General features: G+C 48.2%; 1 protein-coding gene across 13 annotated transcripts in view; it reads left to right on the forward strand.

The window, feature by feature from the left end:
* The window catches only part of MYT1L (myelin transcription factor 1 like), a 545,798-nt gene that overhangs the window by 447,572 nt on the left and 73,609 nt on the right, over positions 1 to 24,617 (forward strand). The gene's annotated exons all lie outside the window — the stretch shown is intronic.

Here is a 24,617-nt window from a genome sequence, read left to right on the forward strand (position 1 = left end):
ATAATAGCTAATTTCTTCAATACACTGTGGTCTTAGTCATGAATACTCTTTAGGACAGTGACAACTTGCGGTTTGGGGATCTGGAGAGTCATGGAATTCAACCAGACACACATCATTCTAGAGTTTTACCTCCCTCTTCTCTATGCCTGTAATTTTTAAGCATAAATCTGGCAAAATGGTGAAATACCTACATTTATACTGCAACACTGAGCTTTTCCTCCTTCACATAGACATCTCTAGATGTAGGTCCAGACAGGTTCGGAAGAAGCGGGTAGAAGTCACGGGGGGAGTCTCAAAGCCTCCGCACTCCAGGGAGAGCATACGTGCAGGTGCACACATGCACACAGGGAAAGAGGGTGAGACCTGGGAGATGCTTACAGTGCGATGACAGCCAAGAGTCCCCAGATAATCTATTTAAATTATCGGACAGGCCATATCATTATGTCAAATTGCTTGGTTTTACTTTTGTTTGGAAAAAGCGTTATCCACGCAAAGATAATGCTGCTTTTCAACCCACATTTGATCTCTTTCCCAATCATCCCACCCCACCTCTGCATCCGAGGACCCTGACGATAGACCAGGACTATTGCAAAGTGTAGGCTTCTATTTCACACCCATGTCATCTTTTACAGGATCCCTGTCCAAGGCCCTAGGGCCATAGATCACCTGCTTATGTTCAGTGACTTCCTGAACTAGCTCTTTCGCCACAAGACCCTTGGAACTTTCTTCATGGAATGTAAACGCCTGGAGGGCTTCCTCTTACCTAACGGCTGTAAAGTCTGTAGCCTCATCCAAAACAGTGCCTCATGGACAAAGTAGCTTTAGGATCTCAAAACGGACAGCATTAGCAAGAGCAATTAACCCACTTTGTTCAGGCGTCTTTTGTATGGCTCAAAAACCACATTTCCCTCATGGTCAAAACATGACTAACTCCACTTGGAACTTGGCCAATACATCAGAACATGGCAGCATTCCTTTGAATTTCTTGATGAGGGACACTTTGCAAAAGATTGGCACATCTCCAGTTCCAACAGGCCAGCTGTAGACAGGAAAACAGCCTCTGTAAAAGTTGCTTCTAGTGTTGCCTCTAACTGGTCAGAGACTGCAGGGATTCGTTTTCTTTGGCTTGCATCTCTTCACGTTGGGCTTGGCGGCTTATGTTGATTTGAAATTCTGAGCCAACTTGCTGTTTCTCCAGCGTCGGCACTTTCTTCTTCTTTTACTTCATCTTGCAAGATGATGTGACGGTCCCCACCTTTAGCATTTCCGAGGGAGCCGGTTAGCTCTCACGCCTTCCAGGGCAGGGTGCGCATGGGCAGCCCCTCCTTCCCGCCTTGTCCTGGAGGGGAGACTGTATCTTCCAGGAGGTGGATGGCCTTTTCCTAATTTTGGTTGATCGAAAAGCCACACACATGTCTAAACTTACCTTTGCAAAAAGTCAATCCTATTCTGATAGAGCCTTTCTGGGAAATCTGAACTCGAATGAATTTCTTAAACTGTCCCTTTCTATGAATGGATCTTCAAAACTAAAAATTTCAATCAAGCATCTTCTATAAAAACACTCATGTTTCAATGACCAAATGTTGCTTGATGGTGTAACCATAGGTTATGATTTCTTTTCTTTAACCTGGTAATTGGTGACACCCTTTATCTGTTACTTGTTGGATCTGGGTCAGCAAGATCTGTTGGGTGGGTTTCTCAAGCCCAGGAGCATGGACTGAGCCCCTCATGACTCACAACAACTTTCTTTAGAATAATTCCCACATGGGTCCTTTTTTATATTCTTTGTGTATATTTTCAAGGGTTTGGTCAATTTGTCCTGCAGCAGCATCATCCCTGATTAACAGCATGATGTTAAGCCATTCACTGTGTCCTGTAACAATCTCTAATCGTTCATAAACACATAGTAGAAAGTGGACCCCAATTACCCCCAAAATTATTCTCTACAATATGTGTCAGCTAACAAATGGAACTTTCTGGAAATTTTCTTCTTGTCACTTCCAACACTGAATTGTGATATTTGGCCTTTAACAGGACATTCTTGATCATGGACAAAACAAATTTTCCAGATAAACTCTGGCTCTTGGATCCTCTAAGCTCTTAAACTTCCTGAGATAACACTTTGCCTGGTCTTACTCAAAGCAGCAAACATGGGACGTTTTGAAAAGAAAATCCATCACTTCATTGTCTAATTATGTATAATATGTAAACTGAAACTGGATTAAAATTTAACGTGCGCCTGAATCTTACTCCAACTCTGGGATTGTTGCTTTCTTTGCTCCCTAGCCCATCTGGTGTCGAAGACATAGTTCAGAGGCTCAGAAGTCAGGGAGGAAGCCCCCAGGGTAAAAGGGACACTTCGGGGAGGCAGACAGAGGAGGCACGCCCAGTTCCGAAAGCCTCTGTGCCTGGCAGACTTTTGCGCGTCGATGCTTTGAGGTGGAGCTCACCGTCACCTTGTATGCCCTTTCTAGGAGTTGACCTCACAGGGTTGCCGTGAGCCCTGCCTGGCTGTGATGTTCACTGAGACCACAGGCCAAAAAGCAAAAAAGCATACATTTGTGCAAATTAGAGTTTTTGGGGGTGAGAACTCTCCCCACCATGAGCTCTGATTCTCAGAAAAGTTTCTTCTTGTGACATTTCATTTGCTAGGATTCCCTGAAAGAAACAGCAGGAAAGAGCTTGCAAAACCTATCAGAGCTGGTCAGCCTTTTCTTTTTCTTTTTCATTTTCTTAGGGAACCATATTCTCCCAGCCAGGAATTATTTTTTTCTACTTTCAGATATGTGTGCCGTTGTTGACATGGGCATGGTGTAGGTATAACCAATGTGAGCCAAATACAAACTTATTTCGATCACAGGGAATTGGCTCTTAAGAGGAGCCAACAAATCGGCTTCCATTGATGCTTCGGTTGGCCAAATTAAGATTCCTCCTTATTATCCATGCCTTTATCTTATAATACCACGAGTCCTGACATTAGTGTAACTCCTTGTAGGAAAAAGAACCTTGGGCCACTTGTTAGTTTTCCTGATGTCTCAGCTTGGACTGAGTCATCATGGCAGTGAGCAGATTGTACTTTTGGTCCCTTGGCCTTTGCAATGGTCTCGTATGCTCTGTAGTCTCTAGGCTTGTATCCTAGGCATTGTCAGCTTGTATCCTAGGCATTTTCAGCTTGTATCCTAGGCATTTTCAGCTTGAGCATACAGGAATTTTAGCCACATCTAACACATCTTTTTAACCTGGTCACATGCATTTTAAAATACATCATAAATCAAAGAATTAACATTTTGAACGTAGGTCAAGATGTTGCTTTTTGCTAAGGTTACTTATTTCTAGACCATCCCGAGGCTTAGATTCTCTGCTGTAAACTTAACGCAGGCACAGGGAGATTATTTACCAGGCTCTCCTGGAGAGAGATGTGAGCTTTGCTCACCCCACAGCTTCCATTGTTCGGGTGCAGGAAGGTCATCTGCTTTGACTGTTCACCAAGTTCTTAGGAATAATCCTCATTTCGGCAATCTTTTGCTTTCACAGTTTACAATAGTCAATCCACAGAACTCTGTGAATTACAACTGCCCTCGGCTGGGGTCTGGTTTCTTTAACAGGAGGCCGTATTTCTTTATCGGGGAATGAGTTAACCTCTGTGTAAATTCAGCTCTTTTAGGACAGAAAGTTGTGTGATTTCAGCTTCTACATTGGGAGGAGAGCTAATGTGTGATCTCCCACTTCAAAGATTGCTCCTATAACACCCTTGTTTCTGTTATAAAAAATCGAACCATTCGGCAGCAGACTTGGCTCACCCAAGAGCACCTGAGTGCACGTGATCAGCCATGTGCGTGAATGGGAATGTCTCGGGGGAGAAGAGGTGATGGCCTGGGGTTTCTCAGGTGCGGGTCACTCCCGTGCACAGGGTCCACTGGGACTCTAGCAAGCACGGCCCAGGTCACGGGGTTTGAGCTCCTGCCCCAGAGCCTTCCCCAGATCTGTGGTGGTACCTGCTTGTGCTGAAATACTGCAGGCTTGTAGGGTGCCTGACAATGGACAAAATGCTTCTGCACAGACTGTTACCTTCGTGAGGAAAGGGGCGAAGGGGTGCTTAGACCCATTTTACGGATGTGAGAACTGAGGAACGGGTGGTTGGACTGCCCAGTTGAGATGTAGAGACAATCAACTGCAAGGACAAAGCCTGTCTCAGAAGCTTTCCCACGCTTCACGCTTGCTCCTCAAAATCAGGACAAAGCCCGAGCTCAGAATCTTTCCCACGCTTCATGCCTGCTCCTCAATCATTAATACCACCACCTTCGGTGTGCTGCTTTGTGATTGAGATTTAAAGGTTTACATTTAGCGATGACAACAGCCATACACATGCACACACACAGAGAGAATTTATTTTTATTTCCACACTTGGCCTTGTGCAGTTTCCCTGTGACCCGCACAGGGAGCTGAGCTGAGACCTGCCCAGCGATGGCCAACCCCCCAGCACTGTGCCACATCCCTGTTGGAAAGCTGACACGCCCACTCCTCACAATCAGCTAAATGCATTTTGAACTTGCTCCTCCAGGGACTCAGTTCTACCATTTATATTTTCACATCTGTAAATGGTTTATAAAGTTTGCACTATGGCATTTACAAAAAATATCCTACAAAATACAGCCTATTGGAGTTTTATCATAATGAGTAGGAGAAATTAAAATATAGGAAATACAATTAAGCATAATACAGTAAAACTTCTAAAACAAGAATGTTTCAGAATGACTCCAGACACACACACACACACACACACACACACACACACGAACCTGCAAACCAACAATAAACCACCCAGGTCTTGGTTCACGGCGTTTCTTGTTGAGGGAAGATGAGCCAGAAACACCTTGGTCTTTCCTTCTGTTTCTCAAGTCCACTGTCAGGGCGAGCCCAGCAGCAGGAGCCTCCCTGGGCCCAGTGGAAGAGGCTACAAGCGGGGAGGGTCCCTGCTGCGAATCTTTCTTCCTGCCTCCTCCTGCTCTCACAGTAAGCCTGAGACCTGGATTATTAAGGGTGGGACCCAGGCATTGGGGTTTGGGCTGAATCTGACTTCTTTTAACTAACTATACTGACGCACAAGCCAGCCAAAAACAAAACAACCACCACATCGAGAACCTTTAGTGTTTAGCTTTTTAAAGGGCTTGATGAAACGTTCCTAAAGTTCTCCAGTAATATTTGAAACGCAGTGCAGGTCTGTCTGTTTATGCCTCGCCATTGTCATGGTTTTGATGAAGAAAATATTAAAATTCACTGAGTAAAAACTCAGACTTGGGTAACACAAGGAGGCAAGAGGTGGCAGGATCAGAGGCCGGTGGCCAAGATGCTCTGCTTTTCATGGAGAGGTTCTTTGTGCAAAAGAAAACTCAGACCATAGGTTTTCCAGTCATTGGGGAGCACTGTCAATCTCCCTGTGCCTCAGTTTCCTTCCCTGTGAAGCAGGACAGTACTGATAGCAAGCACACACCTGACATTCAATACCTGTTACCACTGACAACAACTGTGTACAAAAATCCCCACAAAATGAAACTTTTCCATTTTTCATTTATATTTCATTATTCATTCTTCTGAAAACTAAATGAAACATACTGCATGTAGACCTGACTGCCCAATCTACAGTCAGTTAAGAAAATAAAGTCTTGTTTAAAAGTTTTCTAGCTACTCAGGAGGCTGAGGCACAAGAATCGCTGGAACCCGGGAGGCAGAGGTCGCGGTGAGCCAAGATCGTGCCACTGCACTCTAGCCTGGGTGACAGAGTGAGACTCTGTCTCAAAAAGTAAAAATAAAAAAAGCTTTCTCCATCTTACCTTACCTCATTTATTGCTCAGGTCAAAAATGTTTTTACCTTTGCAGCCCCACACTTTGGCAGAGTCAGCATACTGTTTGCTAAAGAGAGGGTAGCTTCTACTGACATTTTATTTTATCTTTAATTTGCCATATTTACCGGCTTCTTGACCAAATTGATCTGTTTGCCTTAAACCATTTAAAAGGCAGTTTTCAAGGATGGTGGCTTGATTGAACTCAGAGATAGGGAGCTCGACTCTCCCAGGGAATTAAGGTAAATTCCTAACTGTTCACTGAAGCTGGCTTTGTGATGTTTTTGGTTTTTATTGTGACAAATTTTGGAACATTTTAAATTCAGAAGAAAATCATGAGGAAGATTTTTTAATGAAATATTTCTTAGCATTCCATTCTTTCATTTCAAAATTATGAAACATTTAATACAAACATCAGAAACTACTGAATTGTATTGCATACTTTCAAACAAAAATCATTTGTCATCAAATCAAATGTAAAATAATGCATCTTATACAACCTATTTCAAAAATTTTTAAATTGATTTTTTAACTTCTGGATGACTTTTTAATATATACAGTATTCCTGTCACACATGAACAGAAGGAAGAATTTATTGTCCTTATAATTGTAAGTACCAAAGTTTTAAAGTTATTTAAAATATATACACACATATATTACTAAACTATAAATATATATTATTATTTTTCACACACACATTTTTTGTTATTTTTTGCTCTAGGTTTCAAAGATGGACACATTTCCTTTCATGAGACATGTTACATTGTCTGAGGTCTCTTCATATTTCACACCTAATTAAATTTGGCCTCTCCTAATTTGGGGGAATTCTGGGCTCCTCTGGAGTGGCTCTGAGAAATGAGCTTTCTTGGACTTCATGGACCCCCACATATGACTCTGGGCAGCATGGATGAGAAGCCAGCACTCTCTGATGGGAGAGTCTAGTCAGAATGAGGAGGTTATGTTGTCCTTTAATTGTACCTCTGAGGTTTTAATCTAGTAAACACTTCACTAATTTGTAGTTCCCTGGAGCAAAATGAATGAAATTGGAAATAAAGTAGATGCTCCCTTTGGGAAATGATTGACAAGGATTTGGGATTTCCTGGCCATTTCAGGAGAGACTCGTTCTCTCCCAGGCCCTTTCTTGAGTGAAAGGCTTTGAAGGAACTCAGGGGCTACTGGGTGCACAGGGGCCTGGGAAGCAGGAAAGCTCACAGCCATGTCTGCAGTTTCAACCTGTCGCTGTGCTCTCTCTTCCATGTGATCTGTGGCCTTCCAGGGGTGATGACTCAGGGAAATTACTTCTCTTCTCTTCTCTTCTCTTCTCTTGTATTGTTTTGTCGCATTTTTACAGAAAGAGGTTTGCTTCTGACACTAGTGAATTCCATTTAATGACGTTTTAAAAGTTGCTAGGTTCTACAGGTGATTACATGTTTCTATTCATGAATGAGAGATGGAGACATCTCGCCTACCTCCAAAGAGAAATTGGGAATATTATAAGAATGTAAAGAGGTTGGACATCCCACACTTACCTGATGTTTTTAAGAAAAAGCTTTCTAATAATTAAAATAAAATGTGACTTGGTTATGGAAATGAGAGCCTGAAATGCCCGATGGAGCTTTCTGGGATGAAGTTGCCTGTTCTGTGCTGTCCCACACGAAAGTCACAAGCTGCCTGAATGAGGCTGCCATGGCTAAGGAAGTGCATTCTTGATCGTATTTCATCTTCATTAATTCAAACTTAAATGCCCACATACCAAGCAGGTATACACACTGGACAGTGCTCAAGAGAACCCTACACTTATTTTATATTGTTCTCTGTGTAGTTTTTACTACACAAAGAACAAGAGAAATTGTCTTAATTCTAATTAGAATTACATTCTAACAAACGTGTAGGAATATTCCATTTCTGAAACTGAACAGTTTATGATATTTTTTAAGCATCTGGCTTATACTATTAAGCCATTGTCAAATAGGTTAATAATTTTTTATTAATATACTGGTATCTTTTTTTGTTTGATGCAGTTTGTAGACAGATTAAAACTAAATGTGAAGTAAATGTCAGTGTTACCATTTTCAGAATGGAATACCTGCAAGCTGCACGGTGAGATGAGTGCAAACCTCACTGTTTGGGACGAGCACTGGGGCAGCACTCAATAGAAGTTAGTGGAGAGACTCAGTTATGCTATTGTGAAAAGCCATGCAACTTGATTACTTTCAAGCATGGGCAGAAATTCACATTTAGTTAATCAGGTGTTATCAAAGAGAGGGCCACAGGCCACCTCCTTCAGTGACTAAATAGACCTGACATAATTAACACATACATGGCTAATAATTGGGGCCTTCAAGTTCTTGGAAGCCTGTTTCCACCCATATCTTCGACATTTCTCTCCCAAGCTTGCTGATGCATTAATTAGCAGTACCTGCAGAGAAAAGCTTACTCCATGGAGGGGGGACCCCAGCACTTCCCTGGTCCCAATTAGTTTTCATGTCGAATTAGGAAGATGTCATTATCATGCATTATTTTTTTACAATGTAGGATACAAACAAGTGACCTATTTTAGGCAATTTTTGGTCTCAGAGCCAATTGAGAGCAAGCAGAGTTCAGCAGAACTGCTCACAGCCATGGCCGCGCCCGGAGCCCCTGCCTGTCCCAGCACAGGCATGCGAGTGGCCAGGTCCCATTCCTCGGCTCTCACTGTTCATGTCCCTCTCCCTTGGCCAAGTGCTGTTGGCGTTCATCATGCACTGTCACTGAACAAGGATAAAAAATCCGCCTGATATATAAAAGCACCTGCTTCTGGCACAAATGCATCCTCTTAGCGAAGGGGAGAAAATATCAGTTGAGCAAGGAAGTTTTTTAATGACTTTTTGGACATAAACCTAATATAAGCTCAAAAAATTGAGAAAGAAAAGAATTGGAAAAAAGAAAAAATACGTATAATCTCACCACTCTCACAGATACGTTTACATTTTTGTGCAATCACAGTGTGATTGAAACCTGCTTTTCTGCTTAGCGTATAAGTCATATAATCTTATTTTTAATCACTGCATCATATTTCGGGGAAAATGTGTTTTTGCAGCTTCCATCACAGCCAACAAGTGATAAAAGTCTCCAGCACCAGGAATCCAGGCATTCTGAAGCCTGTGTTCTCCATGAGGGCCCCTTCCTCACCTGTGCAGCTGCAACCACGGGGTCTCCCCAGAGCTAGGATGATCCATGAGGGCCCCTTCCTCACCTGTGCAGCCGCAACTACGGGGGTCTCCCCAGAGCTAGGATGATCCATGAGGGCCCCTTCCTCACCTGTGCAGCTGCAACCACAGGGGTGTCCCCAGAGCTAGGATGATGATAGGCAGAGCTTAGATGCTAAAGGGCTTTGTGGAGTGGGTTTTTCTGCTGCAGGGGTATAATTTATCCTGCAAAACCACAGACTGACTGTGTGGTGCTCTCTGAGCTCTGGTCCTCCCGTGAGACCCTGGTCATAAGGAGACTCAGCTTGACTCTCCGGCAGGGTGAACAAGCCAGGTCTCTGTCCTCCCCTGGTCTGACTTTTGGGGAGATGGCGGACACACAGTCCCAGCATACTTAGAAGACACCAGGATGCCAGCAGAGGAGGGGTGGGGAAAAAGTTCTAGAGCAGCAGAGCAGTGTAGGAGTCAGATCACCTGAGGTCGCTGGTCTTGGCAGGACTTTAGTTCTGTACTGAGTGAGACGTTGCTTCTCAAATCTCCCTAGTGCCTTGCAGTTAGAGGCCAGTCCGGAGCTCTGGCAGTGGGGTGCAGAGCTGGGATGGGAGGAAGCAGGTGCTGAGGTTTCAATGGCGGCACGTGTAGGGTCAGCTGCGGGAACTCGGTGTGGGGCGGACAGCGTCCAGGAGGGTCACCCAGAGGCCCACTCTGGCCACGGGCCATGGGGAAAGGTTGCTGGGGTAAGGGGTGGGCGCAGGCTCAGGAGTCCCAGATGGACGGGTGGGTCAGGGTCCCTGCAGGAGCTGTGTGGAGATGTGGAGGAGAGGGATGTCGTGCATGTGTGGGGGTGCTCTGGGGGCCTGTCCCCAGGCTGGACGCGGAGTCCTGGGCACGGATGGCACGAAGGCCATGCGTGGACGCATCACCAGGCAGTGGGTGTTGACAGATGAGGATGCCAAGACCCACCCCTTCTCACTCTCCCAGACTCTGGGGCTCAGGCCCACGCCCTGAGTCTGTTTCCACACCCAGCGAGAGGGGCCCACAGAATCCGATTTTCTGGGAATTAAAATAACTACAAAATTTGGAAATTCCATCACAAAGATTTCTTCTCCAAATGTCCTACTCACCTGAGAGTGCAGCGTTCCTCTGCACGTCACTGAAAATACCTGGGAATCAGGTGGCCGAAGAGACTTTCAATATCACTCCAGCCCTCAACCTCACCGCAGATGTGCACATGGACAGAACTGTACTCCAGAAATCTGAAGTGTACATCTTTGTTAAGATATAACTATTGGGGATTATTTAAATAAGATTAAATAATGTGTTTTTCCTGTAACACATGAGCAGAGAGATAGGGCCCCACTTTCAAGGGTAGAGAAGTTCACCTGCACGGCTGCACTAAGAGTGCAGAGTCCTGGGGTGGGAGAGGGAGCAGCGAGTTAATTCTTCCTCACTGAACCTTTGAACAAAGCAGGCGGAGGCTTAGGTGTGGCACTGCTAGGTCAAGAAAGAATCGGAATGAAGGTCTTCTAGAGGACATTTCTTTCCTGCCAATAATCTGATTATCAAACAGGATCTGCTTCCGCTCATCGCTTCCTGGACATCCACCCTGAGTAAAGTCTGGTTGCCTCCTGGCCCGGTGCTTGAGGACAGAGACAGAACGGCAGTGAGGCCGGGAGGGAAACTGAGGCACTCGCCTTCTCCTGAGAGAACTGCTTTGATTTTGCCTTGAACAGGAAGGATGGGACACCTTCAGAGATGTGCAAAGTATTTCACCACAAGGCTTGAAGACAGCGTAAGGAATCTGAAAATGTGTATTTCTATATTCTTAAAACAACCATTTAAAATGTATGCATGTCTCTTGGTGCAAGGACCACGTCATGCCCTTCCCTCTTGGCCCTTGGCAAGGCAGGCACACTCCCTTGAAATGGCCTTCCTTGGCCTCCCTGTTTTCTGAAATCTAGCCTGTTCACCCAGGCCCAACACCAGCACAACGTGCGACTCACTGAGGGTCCACTTTCCCACCTCAGGATGTCAGCCTGGCCACTGTGACCTTTCCCCGCAGCGATCGCACTCACCCTGGCAGCTCTGTGCTCAGTCAGTATCTTCTGCCTGCGCCAGAACATAGACGCCTTGGGGTAGGATGCCAGGCTTCCAGATTTGAGCTTCTCCCTGACAGCTCCCCTCAGCACATGCTGCCCATTGTTTAAAATCCAGGCCTTTAAGTAAAAAAGCTAATGAGTAAATGAGAATATACTTATCTGCACCAAACAGCCCTGTGAGGAACGCAAGGACTCTGGAGGGAGGACCACGGATGGGCCAGCAGACCGGCCGCCAGGTAACCTCAGAAAGGAGGCTGCCTGTCCGAGCTCCGGGCTCTTCCTTAGTGAGGGGAGGGGCTGGCAAGATTGTCAGAAGTTCACACGAGCCTGAAAATCCTGTTGCCCTAGGTGGAAATGGGGCAGGGGGATGGCTGAGGCCAGCATGTCACCTTTCCATGAGGACAGCTGTAGGACTGGCTGCTGGAGTTGCCTGCAAGTGGGATCAGGTTGCAGCATGACATGGAGGTGACAAACAGCACGGACAGAGGGACATGGCTCCCCCTGGCTCTGCCGCCCAGCGTCCCACATCATCACCTGCAGCAGGGCCTCGGACGGGGGAGCAGGTGATGGAGGAAGGACATCCGGCCCAGCTGCTGGACCACAGGTCGGTGGAAGCCACATCGTTGCCCATCAGGTACGCCTGGCTGCCCCCCATCATGCCCTGAGCCCACATGGCCCGTCCACAGCCCTCCCCATAGCAGGGGAGAGGAGCCCAGGGTGCAGCAGAGAGATAAGTCTGGCCAGTGCTAAAGGAAGTCAGCAGAGTTCGACAATCTTAACCAACGTGAAAACACTTAATAAAATAAGGAAAACACAGCGCTTTTCCCTGTTACATTAGCTTGTCTTCACAAAGCAGGTGACCTTCTGCGCCCACTTCACAGATGGGGACCCTGAGGCTTCTTGTGGAGAAATGACTTGGATCTTTCCTTTTAAACTCATATTCACCTCTCACATTTAAAACTCATCTTGGGGAAAAAAAAAAAAAAGAGCGTTTCCTGTTTTCCACACCTGGGTTGTTTGTGGAGGGAAAGGAGAACATTGGGTTGCTGAGAACATGGGCGTTCATCTCAGGCCAGCGCGCACACCCCTGGATCCATGTCCTGGCCGCCCTCTCCTCACCCTCTCCCCATCCTTCCCCCGACTGTAGATTTCCTGTCACTTTCTTCATGCCCTGTCCCATAGAATCCAGTATCTTTGACCATCCCTCATAGAGTCCGATATCTTTGACCATCCCTCTCTGCCCCTCTTCATCTGGGTGGTGTTTATTATAGAGCCAGGTATCTTTGACCATCCCTCATAGAGTCTGGTATCTTTGACCATCCCTCTCCGCCCCTCTCCATCTGGGTGATGTTTATTAGATGGAAGACACTGAGCCATCAGAACTCATCAGGTGCTGAATTTTCAGGCCAAATAGCTTTGAGTGTATTCTACTCTTTAGAACTTGTCTACTTTCAGGAAGTCAAGATCTATTTGTCGAATTTTCTATTCTTATTCCTTTGTTTTATGTTAAATCTGTCATGTTTTCAGCTGAAGCTCACAGGTGAGGGTCAGAGCTCTCTCAGCGCTCCCCAGCAGGCCAGCACCCTGAGTCTGGGATTGGGGCTTTCTGTGCACTCAGAATGGTGCCTGATGCCTGCCAGACGCTGAACAAATCATCAGTGAATTTAATTGAAGCAAAAATCTCAGTCATTCTTATTAATGCTGGCATTTCAGGGGGACATCTGTAGCAATTACAATGCCATGTGCCTGACTGAGTTTGGGTTCAATCAGCTCTTACTATCAAATAACATGGTAGTGATTTGTGGCCTCTCCATATACAGCCTAGGAGGTGCTGGCATCTCTCTTAAGTATTTCTCATTTTTTTCTCATATCATGACAAGAGTTTTTGTCATTGAAAAATATCTGCCTTTAGCTGTTAATTTCTAGGGATATCAAATGGAGTAAGTTTTTAGGTAAAATAAAAATAGTTTAACATTTGTTTTTAATCCACTATTTTCTGTAAAAATGTATATATTTTAAAATATAGTCCGAATATTTAAATTGCATTGATAAAGTTTCCTTAAAGGCCTGGAAACATTTGAAAACCTGGGAGTGTTTCAAAACGTGCTGTGAGGCCCTGACCCTGGAGAGCGGAACCTCTCTCCACCTGTCAGCAGCACCTGTGATTTCTGTGGCCCCTCTGCAAAGGCCAAGGCAGGAGGCAGGAGCTGGGGCAGTGATTACGAGCACAGCCTTCAAAGCCAGACTGCTGGCTTCACTCCCTGGCTTGGCCACCCACAGGCTGTGTGATTCTCAGCAAGTTGCTTAACCTCTCTGTTTTCCCCATCTACACAGGGAGGATCATGCTGGCCCCTACCTGAGAGGTCATGATTATAAAATTAAATGGGCTTATGTTTGTAACGTGCTCAGAATAGCACTTGATGCCCAGAATAAGCTGTATAAGCATTTATTACAGAAAAGAATTAAATCCCAGAAAAGACAGGTAAGAACCAGGCCATGAATGGCCCGGAGTTCTGAGACTCTGTGGAGGAGGGAGGGCGTGTCAGAAAAAAGAGGACAAAGATAATTAACAAATTAAAATTTATCCCACTTCCAGCAAGGAATGAAATAAAACTTCTTATACTTGAAATTCCAACAACCAAGATCAAAATATTTCAAAGATAAAAGAATTCCATTTTTCGAATATGTCTTTGCCTTATTCTAATATGGTACAATTTAAAAATACTCAGACTTGTAGATCAGGCTGAAAATCATCAAATAAAAATGTTGATCAGCCCACAAGCCCATGGCTGATCTAGTCCACACCACTGCCTTCTCACTGTCCTCACCACTTTCCAAATTCTAAACCATTTTCCTAGCTGGCATATTTTGGTTGTCTTATTCTCTGTCGTTTCTTTATTTTTCAAACTGCCTTAAATTCCGGCTTCAGTTCTACCTTTCTTTGGATGACGTGTGTAAGGGTGAGAACGTGATGGAAACGGAGGCACTTTTCATGCCCTGGTGGATGACTGGAGGTCAGAACATAGCTCTCCAAGACAATGATGGAGACATCCAGAAATCTCCTCCCTTCTGTTTCCCATTCATGTAGATTCCAGGCCAGACCAGTCCCCAGGCTTCTTGGGGTAGCCTCTTTTACAGAAGATTAGACTTCCACTTCTGCAGTTACACGCTAGCTCCACCTTCATGCGGCTGCACCAGCATCACCTTGATTAGTTACCCGTCAAGTACAATGCAAGGTGCTCCGTCGTCTCTACAAATAATGCAGCTCATACAATGCGCCTCCTCCAGAATCCGTGTGGCGCTTCCGAGTTTCATGCCTCAGCGATAACCTGTGTTGCAGCTTCGGCTCGGATGGTCACCTCTTACTATCAGTGATAACAATTTTGGTTTACATCCTGAACTCTCTTATCCATGCCAGTGGCATCTTATACTTGCAAACTCTTTTCTTCTTCCAGAATGTCATGTTATCATTTGACCCACACAAGAATTTTTTCAACACATACTTGTTTAAGCCATCCTCATTGTGCCAGGCCCTGAAGAGGCTGAGGACTGAGGTGGCCTGAGAGCCTGGGGAGCAGCTGGGCTGGGCATCTTCCCTGTGAGATGAGGGGAGGGGCACAGAGACCCTCGATCCAGACCCTTCACCCCTCTAGCCACCTGGGCTTCTGCAAGTCAATTAGACTTTCTGAGCTTCAGTTTTCTTATCTAGAAAAAGCAACAATACCCTCTGCCCTCCGGCTTCACTGGACTCATGTGGGGTCCCACAGGGGCATGCTTTGTCCAGCTCTCTGCAGAGGCCTGCGGCTGCAGGGCATGAATGGGTATCCCGGTTCTCCAGGCCACAGAACTGAGGAGCAGAGATAGGAGGGGCCCTCCCAGAATTCTCCAGCAGCGGCGGCTTCCAGGCAGGTCTGGAGGCAAATCTTCCCACAGAGTCCCCTGCATCAGTGCACAGAAACACGTGATCTTGGCACACGGAGATTTCCATAGCACTTTAAAGGTTAAATTAGTTGCCTAAGAGTAAAGGTTTTAATTTAGACATTTAAGTCACTTGATTTTTAATCCATCAGAATGATGACTTTTCTGTGTTAGCAGACTCTGGAAACCAGGAAGGGCCATGGATTAGACCGACTCTCAGACCTAGCTGCTCCTCCTCGGCTCCTTCTGTCTCACCTACATTTCCTGTCCCTTTCCTCTCCCTCTGCGGGGAATCTGTGATGCATTGAAAATTGTACATGTATCCCGTGCACTAACACATAGCCCCAGCCTAGGGCAGGGCGGGTAAAGCAGAAGACCGGTGAGAAACAGACGGTCCAAATGCCTGGTGGCCGGCTCGCGGAGCTGGGTCTCCACACACTGCAACCTGCTTCCACACGTAGGACACTCTTTAGCAGTAACTTTCAGAAATGAATATTGTACTTCAATTAAAATTGTGATGCTGCTTTTCACAGAGACAAGATTTCAACCCAATCTTCCATAACTGGAGTAGCAAACAATGTTGATTAACATCTTCAGTGTGCCATAGGCTCTGACAAATCACATAAAGAGAAAACACAGATCACGTAAAATGTCCCTTTTGGAGTTCTGCCTAGAACAGCATGATTCAGAGTTCATGATGGACTTGCCTGGCCAGGTCTTGTCTACAGGAGAAGAGGAAAATTCTTTCCAAATGAGGTTTTTGGCCCAAAATCAACAACTGAAAAGAGACCCCTGGCCGCTGAGGCAAGACTGGGCCATTTCCACAAGCTCCTAGTGCCAGCAGACCGACCATCTATGGCCACCTCCACCCTGTCCTGTCCTGCTGTGTGTTTGAGAAGTTTCCAGGCTGCTACTCTCTGGGGCAGAGTCATTCGTGACCTTTCCATAGCCACACAGAACAGAGAGGGAGCTGAGGAAGGAGAATGCCAGGGAAAGACCCATCCGCCAGCACCAAGCAGGCTAGAAGTCCCGGACCGAGCCTTCGGATCAGCATAATGGGACAGAGAGCTTGAGGACTCCTCCCCAAATCCATGCAGCTTGGGTGCACTTTGGATTTCTGCCAAAGCAACAAGCTTTCTCTGCACCGTGAAATGATTTCAACGAATAGTTTCAATGAAGAAATTCTCATTACTAGAGTCAGCATCTTCATGAGTCACCATCAGAACCGACATCATGCAACAGGTAGAGGAGAAGAAGAATGCCCTCTGAGTTCGACTTCTCGGCTCTGAAAAACCGTCTGACAACCCTGATAGCTCATCAACCTTACAAATGGTCAATTTTTCAATGCAATGGATGAAGGCTGTTTATTTTTAATGTCGTTTGAATTTAAAGCATTTATTAGGTGACTAGCTTGTTTCCTGGTATGGAAATTGGAGATCTGTGTGGTATAGTGAGCAGACACCGGCCCCAGATTCAAACAGCCTGGGGAGCTCCTGGCTTGCCACTTGCTGGGAAACCTGAACTCAGTACTTGGTTTTCTTCAAACCTCAACTTTTTCTCTCTGAAACTGGGATAATGATAATAATCATCTTCCAAGTCTAAGATGAGGACTAACTTAGATGAGTTAGCCTGTAAGTGCCTGATACTGTGTCTGGCAAACCGTAGGTAATCACTACCTACCACAGACCAGAACAGAGAGAAACGGCAGCATGAAGTCCTGCCTGCCTCGTCACCATTCCTTCCACCTTAGAACTAAATGCTTCTCCCTGAAACCAGGGCGTTCTTATCATCTTGAAGCCTGTGAAGTGTGTAGGGCACAGAGTCCCATCTCTGTTATACTGACCACATGCAGGCACACACGAAGGCTCACGTACATGCATGCACCGGCACCGTGCACAGGACAGGGAGCCTCTGGGGAGTGCAGCTGGCTACTGGGGAGGACTTGGAGTGCCAGGTCTCATGAGACACCCAACTCAGTGCCCTTCCCAACAGGCTGCGCCATCATCCCTGAACCACTTTCTTAGATGAAATGTCCAGGGCAGTTGGACAACACAACCCAGGTCCAGGACTGTGTGCTTTGTCTCTGGTGGAGGTACAGTGGCATGTGGAAAAGAGGATAAGTCCAGGACTGTGTGCTTTGTCTCTGGTGGAGGTACAGTGGCACATGGAAAAGAGGATTGCAGCTAACATGTGATTCTGGTTTCTATTTTGACTGTGCATGGACCGGTGAGGCACAGACCGTGCCCTGGTGGCCATGCCAGGAGGCAGTCCTGGCTGAAGCTCTAGCACCCATGGCCTGCGGAAGCTCAGTGACAGCTGGTGTGTGTTCCAAAGGTTCCTGGGCTGTATATCCTTATCCCGGCTGAGGGCTGGTTAAGCTGAACCCGGTGTCGCTGAGAGGCCTTCCCCTCTCCCGGGAGCCCACTCCCATGGCCACCACACCTGAGGGCATCTCCCCTCCCTCCTCAGTGCCTGGCAGCGCTGCACTCAGGCTCTCAGGTTTCCTGCACATGATAGAACTAGCCTGTACCACAGGGAGGAGGGGGGAGGAGGGAGCCTAGCAACCGTGTCTCTATAGCAACGCTCGCCTGCATCCCCCCTGCCTCTTAGCCCCAGGGCAGGCCCACGAGTGCCAGAGAAGGGGGGCACAGAGAAGGCAGCCTGAGGAATGGACCCCCTTCCCTTCCTAAGCCTTCAAAGAGCCTTCCTCCCTGGCTGGGGACGCCTGCCCTGCCTTCGAGGCCGGGGAGAGTGGGCTCTGGAGACCTGCTCCTTGCCAGTGCTGATAAGACAGGAAGATTAAAAACCACAGCAAGCCTCTCATCCTCTAAGATCCTTCCCAATTATCAAGGGTTTCTTCCTTCCTTCCTTCCTCTTCTAGAAAATCATTCCTATTCTTTCTTTGTAGCTTACATAACAACAGATCATTTTTTAAAAGGAGATTCTTTGCCTAAGAAGCACATTTTTGATATTATGCAAGTGCAGTTTCTATTAAAATACACTCTGAGACAGACACATTTTTAAATGATTTTCTTAAAAATCAGAGCCAAGGCCAGGCACGGTGTCTCACACCTGTAATCCCAGCACTTTGGGAGGCCAAGGTGGGCAGATCACCTGAGGTCAGGAGTTCAAAACCAGCCTGGCCCACCTGGTGAAACCCTGTCTCTACTAAAAATACAAAAGTTGGGCATGGTGGTGCACGCCTGTAGTCCCAGCTACTCGGGAGGCTGAGGCAGGGGAATCACCTGAACCCAGGAGGCGGAGGTAGCAGTGAGCCAAGATCACGCCACTGCACTCCAGCCTGGTGACAGAGCAGGACTGTGTAAAAAAAAAAAAAAAAAAAAAAAAAAAGGAAAGAAAGAAAAGCACAGAGCCAAAGTTGCTTCCTATGGAAGGTTTACTAAATAAAGATAGATATGTCTAATATGAAATTTGCCACAGTCAGCAGCCCCACCCTCCCGCCATAACATGTTCTTTTATTTGGAACAGTTTTGGGGAAACAATGGAGAATAGCTAATGTAATGAAGGTAATGTGTGAACAATGACCTTCATCTACTTAGTCACATTAATGAGCATATCTATATCTAATCAGCAAACTTTCATTGCATCCAGACTGCCATGAGGGGGAACTGCAGACGGAGCCATATGCAGCCTACGTCCTCCCTGGAGGAGAGCCAGGGAGCGCCCCGAGGTCCCCCGCCCCCAGAAACCTGTGAACATGGCTGCCAGGACCACTCTTGGCATCTGCCATTCACGGACTTGACTTTCTCCTAATCCTCCTCTGACAGATGAACTTCCTCTCCCCAGCCAGAGGCAAGGAACACCCTTGAGACTGAAGATGAGGACTTTGGACTCAAGTTGGTGATTAGTAGTGCAGGAAAACCTGCCAGACATCTGAACCCAACCTCCAGGGATGAGACATGGGATAGGCAGGAGGAAATGGGGCTGTGGGGCACAGGGGTGAGAGCCAAGACAATGGGGCCTCTGAAAGATGCTCATAGCCTGAGTCCCATGTGCGACCCTCGGTTCACTTCCCGGCAAGGCCCACCTTCATCCACACTTTCGCCCAAGGTCTCCCTGACAGGCCCCCTCACCCTGCACCCTTCTCTCCACTCAGTGACTTCCTGGGGCTGAAGCTGCTTCCCTGGCACTGCCCCACTCTGTGCTTGCTGTGAGCAAGACTCTGTCTCTCTCCCTCCCTCTCTCCTTCTCTCTCTCTCCCTTCCTCCCTCCCTCTCTCCCCGAACCCTCTCTCCCTGGCTGCCCCTCCCCTCTCTCCCCCATCCTTCTCTAGCTGCCTGCTTTACTCTCTCTCTCTCCTCCCTCTCTCTCTCTTTCTGTTTCTCTCTCCCTCCCTTTCCCCACCCTCTCACTCTCTGCCTGCCCCTCTCTCTCTCACCCTCTCCCTCTCTCTTTCTCTGCCCATCTCTCTCTGCCTTCCCTCTCTGTCGGCCTCTCTCTCTCCCCCGCCCCTCTCTCTCTCTCCCCTCTTCTCTGTCTCTCTCTCTCCCCCTTCCCTCTCCCTCTCTCCTTGCCTCTCTCTCTCCTCTCAACTCTCTCTCTCCCCCTCTCTCTCTGCCTGCCTGTCTCCTCCCTCTCTCTCTCTCTGCCTCTCTCTCTCGCACTGTCTCTCTCTGCCTGCCTCCTTCTCTCTCCTTCCCCCTCTCTCTCTGACTGCCTCTCTCTCCATCTGCCTCTCTCTCTCATCTTTGTAAGGCCATCATGATCCGCACCTATGGAAGCTGTGGGCAGCAGGCGACGGGGCCAGAGGTGTCTGTGGAGCCTTCATCCTTTGTCCACTCACAACACCCCATGGTCCTGACTCTCCCTAGCTCTGACCTTTGTTGTAAGTGGTCTTCCTTATTTATAAAAAAGATCCCCTTGGCCATGGTCTCCACCTCGGCTTGACCTACCTGCTTCCATCTGGCCCGTACTTCTTCCCACGAGGCATCCCCAGGCCGCCTCCTGGATGCACACTTCGAGCTGCTCCGTGGCAGGCAACTTCCTTTCACACCTTTCAGTCCGCCTCTGCTGCAGCGCTGTCACAGATGGCCCTTAGACACTGTAGCTCGGAGGCTAAACCCAGTGCCTCTGAGGTGGGACAGCTTGGGTTCAAAGCCCCCTCCTCGCCATGGGCAAATTCCTGAATGCCTGTGCCTATTTCATCTGAAACAGGGATGGCGGCAGTAGCCTCTTGCTCAGGGGACTGATGGGAACAGCAAGTGAGCAGGCAGCGTGTGGAGGAAGATGTCGTAAACAGTGCTGTTGGCTCTTCTCATGGGGTCGTCTAACCCACCATGCGCCTTGTGTACTGAGCATGTACTAAGTGCTGGCTCTTCTTACCCACCCCTGCAGAGCTCACAGGCCTTCTTGCTAACCCTGTGAAAGTTCACTAGTCCCTATGTGATCACCTGCACCACCACACAAAAGAAGGCTGCCAGCCTCCAGGAGATCCGGGACCTCTGTAACCTGGCCTAGCTGCTTTAAAAAAAAGAAAAAGAAAAACAAGGAGGGGGAGCTAAAATTCTCTGCATTTTATTTAGTTCTTTAGTCCTCACAAGGATCCTAACGATGCAGGCGGGCATTATTTTTCCTGTTTTACAGATGCAGAAACTAAGGCTCAGAAAGGTTCAGGGACTTGTTCTGAACACACGCCACACCAAGGGAATGGCAGAGCCTCAGGCCAAACCCGGTCTGGCTCGCTGACTCCGGGGCTCTTTGGCCGCACCCCTGAGTGCCTCAGCCTCAAAGCCCGCAGGAACCCCACAGGGCCACAGGAGCAGGGCTGCTGGCCAGGTGTGCAAGCAGCTGGGCTGGAGGGGGTGTCCCTCAGCCCCGTCAGCCGCCTGTCACGTCCAGTGCAGGTCCCACCTTTGTCTGTACCTTCCCCCAAAGCAGGCGCTGAGTCCCCCAGCCCCCAGCCCAGTTCACACAGATGCCCAGGGAGCCCGTAGCCCGGGGCAGATGCTGTAGCCTGGAGGGTTAGCATGCTGACACCCACACAGGTGCCCTTCCCCCGCCTCCCCACAGAGTGCCTGGTGGAGACAGCACCCTGGGGCCCATAGAGCAGCAGCCTCTGGCAGAAGCCTGGTGACAGGAAAAGCCAGAGCCTAAATAGAGTGGAAGCTCAGCAATCGGGCACAACTAAGCCAGGTTGAGCTGCGGCTCCCAGCTGAGAGCCAGGAAAGACACTCAGAACAGGCCGACCCCTCTGGCAGCAGCCACCATCCTTCACCAGCTCTGACAGCCTGGCATGTGGCTGGCTCCTCAGAACCTGTAGAGCATGAAGGCTGCCCCGAAGTGGCTGCTGAGGGGGCTTCAAGCAGGGGCCATGAACCTCCCATACCTCCTTCTGTTCTGGGAGACGTTGAGGGCAGAGATGTTGTGGAGGGGAGCTTCACCTGTGGAGGGGCACCCGTGTCTCCCATCAGGGCTCAGCCCTGCCCTCCCAAACCCTGAATAAACGAGATGCCCGAACACAGAGACAGCTCTGCGCAGGAGGCAAAGCGGGAGCTCAGCCTGGGGACGGCGACTGGGGGACAGGGCCAGCTCTCCCCTGGGGAGTGTCTAGCAAACCTTCTGTGGGGCCCCATGTTGAACAGGAGCCAATAGGACAGACAGGGCTGGGGACACGAGGTCAGCACATGCCCAGCTGAAGCTGGGAAGGCCAGAACTGGCAGGGAGGAAGCGGCAAGACTGTAGAGGGCCTGCTGGAGACTGGATGCGCCCATGGCAGGGAGGGCTGCGGAGACTCCATGGAGGGTGCAGCCCATGGCAGGGGTTTCCAGAAGGCCCCGGACCTGCCAGGTCTGCTGGGGGCCTTCTTTCTGCATGTTAGGGAGGACCTCGCACCATATGGTCCTCACACTAGAGTTGCCCCCCCCGAGCATCCTGTCCCCGAAGAGCCATGGAAGCCTCCTGGAATTCCCTGAAGAGGCATCTTTGTTTCCCAGAGGGAAGGCACGGCCCGGCCCCTCACCACCCGCCTGGGCCATGTCAGGCTGTGAAGAAAACCTGCAGCTGCAGCCCTGGGGGCATGAAGACCAGTGGCAGGCTCCCATCCAGCCACCTTGTGACGCTCCCTGCACTTCTCAGCGGACCCCAGTGGTCCTTGAGCTCCTCCCGTGAGGGCGAGCTCCACCACCCAGGGCAGCTGTTCTTTCCTCCGCCAACCATGGTTAGAGGCTCCTTCCGAGAGGGAGTCCCGAGACATGAATGTTCAGAACAAGATTTCTTTCTGCCTCATGACATTTACTTCCCATCTATTTTAAAGCAGTCATTTGTGTCCCTCGAGTCTTCTCTTCTCTGAGCTAACTACCCCCCCAAATATCCCCAAATGCCCCCCCTTTTTTTGTCTCTCAAGTGACATGGTTCAAGTCCTTCCACTGTCGCCGCCACTGTCGGAATACAATTGGCACATACCGTTTCTATCCTTCCGGGGGTAGGGCTGAAGCGGGACATGCCGTTTCTATCCTCCTGGGAGTCCGGCTGGAGCAGGACATACCGTTTCTATCCTCCTGGGGGTCAGGCTGGAGCGGGACGGTACTCTGCAAGCGTGGCTGTCACGCTGCCTTGGCATCATGTGAAAGGACGTCTGTGGGGATGAATGTCGGAATCTCAACACATCTGAGCTCAGTCTTCTCACCCTTGGGTGGATCGCAGTTTTCTTGTTGTTTTGCTCTTGTAAGCACATCTTCATTTTTTTCATCCAGCCTACTTTCCCCAACTTACTTTTGAAACAGATTCCAGATGGGAGAGGGCCTGTGCTTCTCCTGCAGGTGGCCAGCGTGGACTGAGGTGCTGGCAGCACCTTGGCTCGTAGTCCCAAAGGCCACAGGATCCGTGAAAACAGCACACTCCACACTCAGTTCTCCTGAGTTAGGGATCTTTGGTTAAGGCACCCAATAGAAAGTTGAGAGCCTCAAGGAAGCAGGCCCTGTTTTTCTCTCCAAGAGGTCAGAGCAGGGATTGAGCCCCAAAGCTAGCACCATCTCCATGGGGTGCCCAGCATCTCACATCTGGACACGCTACCATTCCCAGTGTCCATCTGGGCCAGCCCTGTATCCCTGGCCTCCTGGATCATGCCAGTGTTGTGAGCCTCCTGTTGGACACCAGAGTCTCCAGGATCTGTGGTGTATTTGTAATGCACCTGCAGCAGCTCCTCCTCTCCTCTCCTCCTCCCTTCTTCTTCTCCTCCCATCTTCCCCACTCACCTCTCTCCTTCTTGATTTTCCCTCTCCCCTGTCCATTCAGCCAATTCTCGTCTTTCCCCGGGGAACACACATCACCGATTCCAGAGCCAGAACATGAGACAGCCACATCCCTGCAGCATTTGCAGCAGGTGCACCAACCTCTCTCTCTGCCCTCCTTGGCCCTCTTTGTAACCAGAGGGAAGACATGAGAAGCAGAGAACAGTGTAATTTTTAGCAACTGCTATGGATGGCTACTTCCTGACACAGAAGTCTAGATACATTTTATTTTCTTTCCTAGAATCTTCTTCAATCTTCTCAATTTTATATGACCTGGAAAGTCCATGTGAACCAATCAATAAAAAGCACAAAGAGGAACAAATGAGCTCACCCCATAGATCACATGATAGATTCTAGATTTGGGGGGTGGGCATTATTGATAACAAGGGAACAGGTAAGAAGAGTTTAGTGCAGTCTAAACACACCAGAAGGTAAGAGATGGTTCCTGTAATCTCAGCTTTGTTGCTCCTTGTTGACCTTAAAGGTACTTAACTCTTTACATATGTTTCCTTGCCTGCAAAATAAAGATTTTTTGATTTTTTTTTAAAAAACCTCTTGAAAAATTAAGTCTGTGAAATAATTTGCAAATTTGACAAATGAAACAAGGTTTGAAATGAGGGAAAAGGCAGATTCCGTGGTAGCAAGGAAGAATATGTTCCATTTTTTGTAAAATAAGAGGCTGAAAGAGGAGAAAATAAACCCCAAAAAAGTTTAAAAATCATACTTATAAACAAGAGGATAGGGGCAAGAGGCAGAATTTGGAAGGAAGAAAGAGAAAACATCAAGTGACCCCCGAGTGTGAAAAATCTCAGTGAATTCCAGGATTACACAGGCTGCAGGCGGATCTAGGATTACACAGGCTGCAGGCAGATCCAGGATTACACAGGCTGCAGGCGGATCTAGGATTACACAGGCTGCAGGAGGATCCAGGATTACACAGGCTGCAGGCAGATCTAGGATTACACAGGCTGCAGTCAGATCTAGGATTACACAGGGTGCAGGAGGATCCAGGATTACACAGGGTGCAGGAGGATCCAGGATTACACAGGCTGCAGGCCGATCCAGGATTACACAGGCTGCAGGAGGATCTAGGATTACATAGGCTGCAGGAGGATCCAGGATTACACAGGCTGCAGGCGGATCCAGGATTACACAGGCTGCAGGAGGATCCAGGATTACACAGGCTGCAGGGGGATCCAGGATTACACAGGCTGCAGGGGGATCCAGGATTACACAGGCTGCAGGGGGATCCAGGATTACACAGGCTGCAGGAGGATCCAGGATTACACAGGCTGCAGGCAGATCTAGGATTACACAGGCTGC

The sequence above is a fragment of the Pongo pygmaeus genome, chromosome 12, assembly GCF_028885625.2.
Source record: "Pongo pygmaeus isolate AG05252 chromosome 12, NHGRI_mPonPyg2-v2.0_pri, whole genome shotgun sequence".
NCBI lineage: Eukaryota > Metazoa > Chordata > Mammalia > Primates > Hominidae > Pongo > Pongo pygmaeus.